The sequence below is a fragment of the Crocuta crocuta genome, unplaced genomic scaffold (genome assembly GCF_008692635.1).
Source record: "Crocuta crocuta isolate KB4526 unplaced genomic scaffold, BGI_CrCroc_1.0 scaffold613, whole genome shotgun sequence".
Taxonomy (NCBI): Eukaryota; Metazoa; Chordata; class Mammalia; order Carnivora; family Hyaenidae; genus Crocuta; species Crocuta crocuta.
This window is the reverse complement of record NW_027528880.1, coordinates 29,546-37,601: the sequence shown is the minus strand read 5'-3', so window position 1 is coordinate 37,601 and position 8,056 is coordinate 29,546. Positions and strand designations below refer to the sequence as shown.

Sequence of the window (8,056 nt, the reverse complement as noted above, 5' to 3'; positions counted from 1 at the left end):
ACCCGCCGTGAAGCCAAACCGCCCATCGCACATGCAGACTCGTGGTCCAGGTTACTTAAGGTAAACAACTAGAATGACCTTCCTCTCTCTCTGAAAGCCACCCCTCAAAGGCTTCCTGAAACCCCCCGCCTGAAACTGCCGGGCAGGAGTTGTCTCCCCAGGACACACGCCGCAGAGCTGGAGTGTTCAGGATCAGGACGTTCACTGTAGGGTCATCCTTTGCTTTTTTTTTAATCTACTTATTTTGAGAGAGAAACAGTGAGAGAGAGACTATCCCAAGCGGGCTAAGTGCTGACAGCGCAGAACCCAGTGCAGAACCCGACGTGGGGCTCGATCCGATGAACCATGACATCATGCCCTGAGCCGAAACCAAGAGTCTGAGGCTTAGCTGACTGAGCCACCCAGGTGCCCCGCGACACCGTCCTTCTCAACATTAAAAGAATCAGGGCCGGCAGCACCTGAGCAGACTGTAGCAGAAGCAGCCGCTGCTGACAGTTTACAGTCTTCCTGCGTGCGAGGACACGTCCTGTAAGCGTAGCAAGGAAAAGGACACAAAACGCAGCATTCTCTCAGTTAAGTTATAAACGCCCAGAAAAAAGGCCAGGCCCAAGGTGACAGAGGGTGGACTGGAGGCCCCTGACCTCTGAACCCTGATGACCCCGGTGAGCAAGAGACGAAAGATGGCCATGAACAGAGCAGGGCTGAGACAGCAGTGCCGGCAGCAGGGTTCTAGAACTGGCGGGCAGACCCCGGGGTGCCGGATGTGACACAGCCTCACTGGGAACCCAGAGACCAGGAAGGCAGGGGCCCCAGGACCCTCCCCGCTGCTCACCAGTAGACTGGGAGGCAGAGAAGGGGGGGTGACAGAGAAGGGAAGCGCCAGGGCACCAGAGGCAGGGGTGCAGCCCCCCACTGATGCCCCAGACCACCCCCCCCTTCCCGGGCCCGGGCCCTGGCCCTGAGCAAGAGCGCTCCGGGAAAGCCTGCGGACTAGACAAGATGTAGACAATCTAGACAAGCCGAAGCCGCCGCAAATGCCAAACCACACAAGAAGGAAGCTTAGAAAAACAAAAAGTAAGAAAAGCGCAACCGTTACTCATATCCCCGAAAGATGAAAAGACTATCTATACTCACTTAAAAAAAATTTGTTTATGTTTATTTTTGAGAGAGCATGAGTGGGGGAGGGGCAGAGAGAGAGGGAGACACAGAATTCGAAACAGGCTCCAGGCTCCAAGCTGTCAGCACAGAGCCCGACGCGGGGCCCGAACTCACGCATCATGAAATCATGACCTGAGCTGAAGTCAGATGCTTAACTGACAGAGCCACCCAGGCGCCCCCCAAAGACTATCCTCATTAATAAAAGATGCCATCAAACAAAGCAAAGAGGGCCCTCTTTTTCAATACAGATAGTTCTGTATTGACCACAGCAAAGAACCATCAACACGTGGTTGGAATATAAAGTTGAGAAAAACTCCTAGAGAGCAGGTTAAAAAGACCATGGTAGAAAACAGAAAAGAAGGTAAAATTAAAAGAATGATCTGACTGGCAAGAAACAGCTCTTCTGGGACTTCCAGAAAGAAAACACAAGAAGAAAAATCATCCAAAAATTTGTTCAAAGTATTTTCTCAGAATTAAAGGATGTGAATTTCCATATTAGAAGGTTCTCTAAGGGGCCAGCTTGCCAAAAACACCGAGGACAAAGAGAGATCCAAAAAAGAACCAACTGAAAAACCATGGCACGGAGTTTCTCCACACAGGCCAGAAGTTTGTGGACAGTGGAGAACAACTGCCTGATCCTGAAGGGAGGCTTCCTGAGGAGGGATGACCTGGTCCGGAGCCAGACGTCCTGAGGAGGCGTGATCAGATCCTGAGTGAAGCTTCCTGACAAGGATGACATGATCCCAAGTGTGGCCTCCTGAGGAGGGATGACCAGATCCAAGTGAGACTTTCTGAGGAGGAATGACTGGACCCAGAGTGAGGTTTTCTGAGAAGGGATGACCTGATCCTGAATAGCTTTTTGAGGAAGAACGACCAGATTGCAAGTGAGGCTTTCTGAGGAGGGATGACCAGATCCTAAGTAAAGCTTCCTGAAGAGGAATGATGTGGTCCCAAGTGAGGCTTCCTGAGGAGGCATGACCTGACCCAAGCCAGACTTTCTGAGGAGGAACAGCTTGATCCTGAGCAACTTTCTGAGGAGGAATGACTGGATCCTGAGTGAAGCTTTATGAGGAGGAATAACATGATCCCAAGTGAGGCTTCGTGAGGAGAGATGACCTGATCCCAAACAACTGTTTGAAGAAGAATACTGGATCCTGAGAGCGGCTTTCTGAGGAGGGATGACTGAATTCTGAGCGTGGCTTTCTGAGGAGGGATGACCGGATCCCAAGTGAGACTTTCTGAGGGGGGATGACATCATCCCAAGTAAGGTATCCTGAGGAGGGATGATCAGATCCGAGTGAGACTTTCTGAGGAGGAATGACTGGGTCCAGAGTGAGGCTTTCTGAGGAGGGATGACCAGATCCTAAGTAAAGCTTCCTGAAGAGGAATGACATGATCCCAAGTGAGGCTTTCTGAGGAGGCATGACCTGATCTCAAGCCAGACTTTTTGAGGAGGAACAGCCTGATCCAGAGCAACTTTTTGAGGAGGAATGACTGGATCCTGAGTAAAGCTTTATGAGGAGGGATAACATGATCCCAAACAATACTGTTTACTCTTTGGGGTCCCAAAGAATACTGGATCCTGAGAGCGGCTTTCTGAGGAAGGATGACTGGATCCTGAGTGAGACTTTCTGAGGAAGGATGACCAAATCCAGAGCGAGGCTTTCTGAGGGGGGCTGACTGGATCCCAAGCGAGACTTTCTGAGGAGGGATGACTGGATCCTGAGTGAGACTTTCTGAGGAAGGATGACCAAATCCAGAGCAAGGCTTTCTGAGGAGAAGTGACTGGATCCCAAGTGACACTTTCTGAGGGGGGATGACCAGATCCAAAGCGAGGCTTTCTGAGGGGGGATGACTGGATCCCGAGTGAGACTTTCTGAGGGGGGGTGACAGTATTTGGAGCGAGGCTTCCTGAGGAGGAATGACTGGATCCCGAATGAGACTTTCTGAGGAGGGATGACAGTATCCAGAGCGAGACTTTCTGAGGAGGGAGGACCTGATCCCGAGTGACGCTTTCCGAGGAGAGATGATGTGATCCGGGAGGGGAGGCTTCCTGAGAAGAGATGACTTGAAAGGCTGGCAATACCACCGGGAGGAGCCAGAGGTCAACATCGAGCTGTGGCTGGTGAGAAGTGGGGAGGTCCTTGGGCAGCCGCTCTCCGCTCCCTGCTCCTCTGCTCTCTCCCCAAGGTCGGCACCTCTGGGACCCTGGCCTCCCCCTACTGGCCGCTGACGTCTCCGCAGCTCCGGAGCTTCCTGAGGGTTCCTCTCGGCCTCTGCCACTGCCCCCATGCCACAGATGGCACGCATGGGGGAGTGCCCGGAGCAGGCTGCCGCGGGGGCGGGGGTGGGGGGGGGAGCCCAGGACCCGGGCAGTGGGGAGGCATCACCAGGAGTGGAGCCGGTGCCCGGCCTGCCATCTCCTCCCACTCGGGCCTCGGGGCGGCCACCAGGGGGTACGGGAGGGACCCCGCCGCAGAATATGGGAAGGAGGCACGTGGGTCTCAAAAATACCCCAAACCCTACCTGCAAAGTGTCCTTGGGAGGAGCTGGCCCTGGCCTTGAGTTCCTACCTCTGTTTGGCACACGTGTCCAAACATGTTTCCAAAGACTCTAAGGACGTAGGAAAACACGCGCGACGCCAACACAACAGCACACTTTGGTCTCCTTGGTGCGGGCAGGGTCCCTCCCGTCCTCAGTGCCGGAAGCGCTCACGAGTGCCAGTCCCCACGGGCAGCAAGACCGCCGGGGCCCGGGGGCTTCCAGGAGGAAGGTGCGCGTGCACCAGGTGCGCCGCGTCTGCGCGCAGCGGCCTCGTGTTCTCCAAGCGACCCTGGACTTTCCCGCAGTCCCATGCGGTTGGGATGGGACTGTCGCGCCCTCTGCAGGACGCCCCGGATAAATCATGGTCAAGCGTCCGCTCTAAATGCAGAGGACTCTCCGTTACGATGCCAAGCGCTGTCCGGTGCCAGGTCGCCGTGCTTAGCCGTGGCCACAGCCTCCGAGAAACTCCCGTCGTCGTCCGCATCGAAAACCAGGAAACCGAGGCACAGGAAGGCTCAGCCCAGGAGCCTATCCATTGAAGAATTTGAACCCAGAAAGCTCCACGGCCCCTGGCGTTCCGTGGGGTCCCATCCTCCCCACCCCCACCCTATCTTCCAGCAGCTTCCACGGGAAGGAACAGAAGCACCCATCAAGGCCGTGCCTTCTGCACAGGGCCATGTCGGTCACGCACAAAGGGACCGAGTTACAGGAGCCCTCTTCGGACCCACATCTGTCACCTTCTCCCTGAAGCCTTTTGGCTTCCCTCATGTTCGCGTGGCAGGGGGAGCAGTCATGGTGCATGGGTCCTGCAGGACTTGGGGACGTCGGCGCCAAGTCCCCCCACTCCTGCACCTTGGGGTTGTGGGCGGCACTTCCTTGTTCACAGAGCTCTGACTCCAAGCACACGGGCCAGGTGCTCGGGCTCTGGCCCATGGCCGGGGGACAGGTTAGGGGCACAGGACTAGAGCCACGAGAATGCCAGTGGGGACACCTGTTAGTGTCACATGGCAGACCCCGGCCGCTGCCCTCTCCCTCCTGGCAGGAGGGTCTGTTGCCACGTTTCACAGGGCAGAGGGCACAGGCCTGGCTGTTCCCGCCTTGAGATCGTGCTTCCTCACGCCTCCCCACGGGCGCGGCACTCAGGGCCTCACGGAGCAGCGCCCTCACGCACAACCGACCCACAGCACCCCAGGCCCTGGCTCCCTCTGCGGCTCCACCGGGTCCCCTGGCCCCAGGGCTGGCCCTGCCCTGGCCTCACCCCCTCCCGCCCCTGGGGATGCAAAGACAGGCTCCGTGCCTCCCGTGACTGGGGCTCTGCTCGCTGGGGCGAAGGTTTTCGGTNCGTCCGCAAGCCCCTTGCAGCTGCAGGACAGCTAATTTTAAAAATGGCAAATTTTACCTCCTTTACCAAATCAGCTCACACTCTTTAAGACACACTCTAGGTCTGAGGACACATTGCACCCCCCCCCCAGACAGCCATCCTTTACCTCTGCGCCCCCTGACCCCTGCCGCTGGGCACGAAGGACCGTGGGGCGGGGCCGGTGTGGTGCTGACCACTCCCTGACTCAGGCCCCGGGCACGGCCCCTGCCCTCACGGGTCTCATTTCTCTACACCGGACGCACGCCAGCAGACACCCCCGGTGCCCACCTGTCCGGCAAGTCTGTCCAGCTCCCACAGAGCCTGTCTCCCCCCTGCACAGCGTGCTTGGGGGACAGAGAGAGAAGACACGGATCCATCCCCCCTCTAGCCAAGAAAATGAATTAAGAAAACCAACACAAGCAGTAATGATAAAACTCAACGTTTATTAAGCAACTGCTGTATACCCAGAAACAAAGAGGTGCCTGGCCGGCAGCCAAGGCCTGGTGTCCGCGGCCCCCTCCGTGTGGCCCAAGCCCAGCCACACGGCCCTCCAGCGCAGAGCTGGGCAGCGGGGAGCCCCTGGCCCCAAGCCAGCAGACAGCGGCCCGCGCAGGCCCCAGCCTGCAGGCGGCTCGCCAGCTCTGGGGACGCTGCGGTTCGTGGGGATGCTGCCCGTCTCCGCCTCAGGCTCCCTGGCAAAGTCACGTGCCCTATGGTTCTCCCACGAGCACCGGGCAGCCATCTCCCCCTGCACTGAAACGGTTTGGTCGCCACCGGAGAAACCACCAGGGCGCTCAGCCATGACTCCCAGACCAGGCCGCTCTCCCTGCCCTCCGGTTCGGGTCCCGTGACCTGCTCCATGCAGACCGGCGGCAAGACCACCCTGACCCCTTCAATCTTCCGCATCCGTCTATGCAGACCATGTGCGGGAACTGCCGCAAGTCCCTGGATCTTCAGACCCTTTCTACTCTCGCTCCTTGGTTCTCCTTGTCTGGAATATTCCTCCCCCACGCGCCCGCCGTTACGAGTTACACTGTGTTCCTCAAGATATTTCGTTCGAGCCCCAACCCCCAGTGCCTGCCAACGTGGTCTGATATGGAAACACGGTCTTTACGGATGTACCCGAACTCAAGGCGAGGTCACGCTGATGTAGAGGAAACCCTGAATCCTATGAGTGGCGTCCTTAAGGGAAAAGGGCAACGTGGACACAAAGATACACGCAGAGAAGAACGCCACGGATGACCGAGGCAGGGGTGGGGTGATGCGTCGGCGAGCCTGCAGCAGCAGCAGCGCAGAGGAAAACACGGCCAATCCTCCCCGAGAGCCCCTAGAAAGTCACCAGCCCTGCTGATGGCTTCACTTCGGACCTTCTGGCCTCCAGAGGGTGAGGAAATAAATTTCCGTTGTTTAAGCCACCAAGGTCATGACACACTGTGGCAGCCCCGGGAAACGAATACGTCTGCTGCCCCCAAACGCTTCCGCTGACGGAACCGGCGTCATAGATGTTCTGGCGCGAACCGAACACTAGCTGTGCCAGGCGGCGTGCCAGGCTGGGGGCCCAGCAAAGAATAATTTGGTGATGTGCACACTAGGGAGCCCAAGCGACCTGTCAAAGTGCCGCACTTACCACACAACTGCCAAAGGAGATGGGGGACAGGATGTCTGAGAGGGCCTTGAAGGCCGAGTAGGAGTTTGCCAGGCAAACTGAGGACAAGCCATATACTTCCTGCTGTCTGGCTACCAGGTGCACTGCCGAGGAGTCCCTGGCTTTCCTCAATGCTCTGAGCACGAGTGTAAGGCCTGCACCTCTCAGCCCCTCACAGCCGGCCAGCATTCACCGCCACAACCCCAGGGCAGGTGCGCCGACCGCTAACCCCATCAGCAAAAATCTGCGAGAGCCGAACCTGAAGCCCCATTTTCAACGCTCAGCGAGTTTCCCTCTTTCGGACCTGATGCCTGGGGATGGCAGGCACTCGGGCACGCGGTTTTGCCGAAGACTTCTGGGAGCTTTAACCCCGAAGACTTCTGGGGTGAGTGCGAGGCGCAGATGACTAGGTGGGTGTCAGGCCAAAGGGGGCTTTGGAAACCACATCTGTGCTCATCACGTTCGAGCTCCGAAAAGGCAAGATGCCAGGAGACCCCCCCCGGGATTGCCAAAGTGGGGCTCTGGGCCCCCCTGCTTGACCCTCTGCCCACCAAGTGCTCCCAGAGCGCCAGTCCTCGTTACGGGAGCCCCTGGAGCCACCGTCTGGGTTTGTCTCCCCGCAAACCGCTTCACAGCAACCACATTTAGCTTCGCTATGCCTCAGTCTCCTGATCTGTAAAAGGGACACAGTAACTGCCTGCCACAAACGAACGAGGGAAGGTCCCCAGAGCCGCGAGAGCAGGGCCAGGCGGGCAGAAGGCGCTGGTTGCTAAACAAATACGAACGCTGCCCTTCTGCCACCTCTCGGGTCCTCTCCTTCCCGGCGCGGCTCGCTGAGGTCCACGTGCCCAAACCGGCCGCAGCAAAGGCAGTCTGCAAATAGGACAAGGTCCGCAAGGTCCCGGCGAGTCCCTACGGAAGAGGGGCCGCGGTCACGCAGGCGCACCCCGCCGGGAGAGCAGCAGCTAGCGGGAACCACGGCGTGCTGCTGACCCGAGAATCCTCGGGTGGAAAAGAAATCAGGGCAGCTGCTGCCAGAGACGCTGAGAAAATTCAAACGGGAATGGCTAACACCGATTTTCTTCTGAACTTGCCTTCTAAGGAGAAACAGGAGAAAACGTAAAATCCCAGGTCCAAAGCGTAAGGCTTCTGTCAAAGGCGCCCCCACACCCACGTAAGCGTTATCTCGGTAAAACCACAAGGCCAAACTTACAGGACGCGGGGAAAGGCTGTAAAGCGAATCGGTAAAGTTTCTGTTAGGTGAGGAGGCTGGCCGGGGTGTCAGGCTGAAAAACAATGTGACACGCGAGTAAGGGCCGCGAAGCGCGGCGGGCGGGTCGACCCCGGGG

At 57.8% G+C, this 8,056-nt stretch overlaps 1 protein-coding gene across 2 annotated transcripts in view; it reads right to left on the bottom strand.

The window, feature by feature from the left end:
- The window catches only part of SS18L1 (SS18L1 subunit of BAF chromatin remodeling complex), a 22,197-nt gene extending 14,165 nt beyond the window's left edge, over nucleotides 1–8,032 (bottom strand). For both annotated transcript variants that reach the window (XM_077756828.1, XM_077756829.1), the window contains exon 1: nucleotides 7,921–8,032. The gene's annotated coding sequence lies outside the window, so the exon portion shown is untranslated. The remainder of the gene's footprint in view (nucleotides 1–7,920) is intronic.
- Nucleotides 8,033–8,056: the final 24 nt, after the last annotated feature.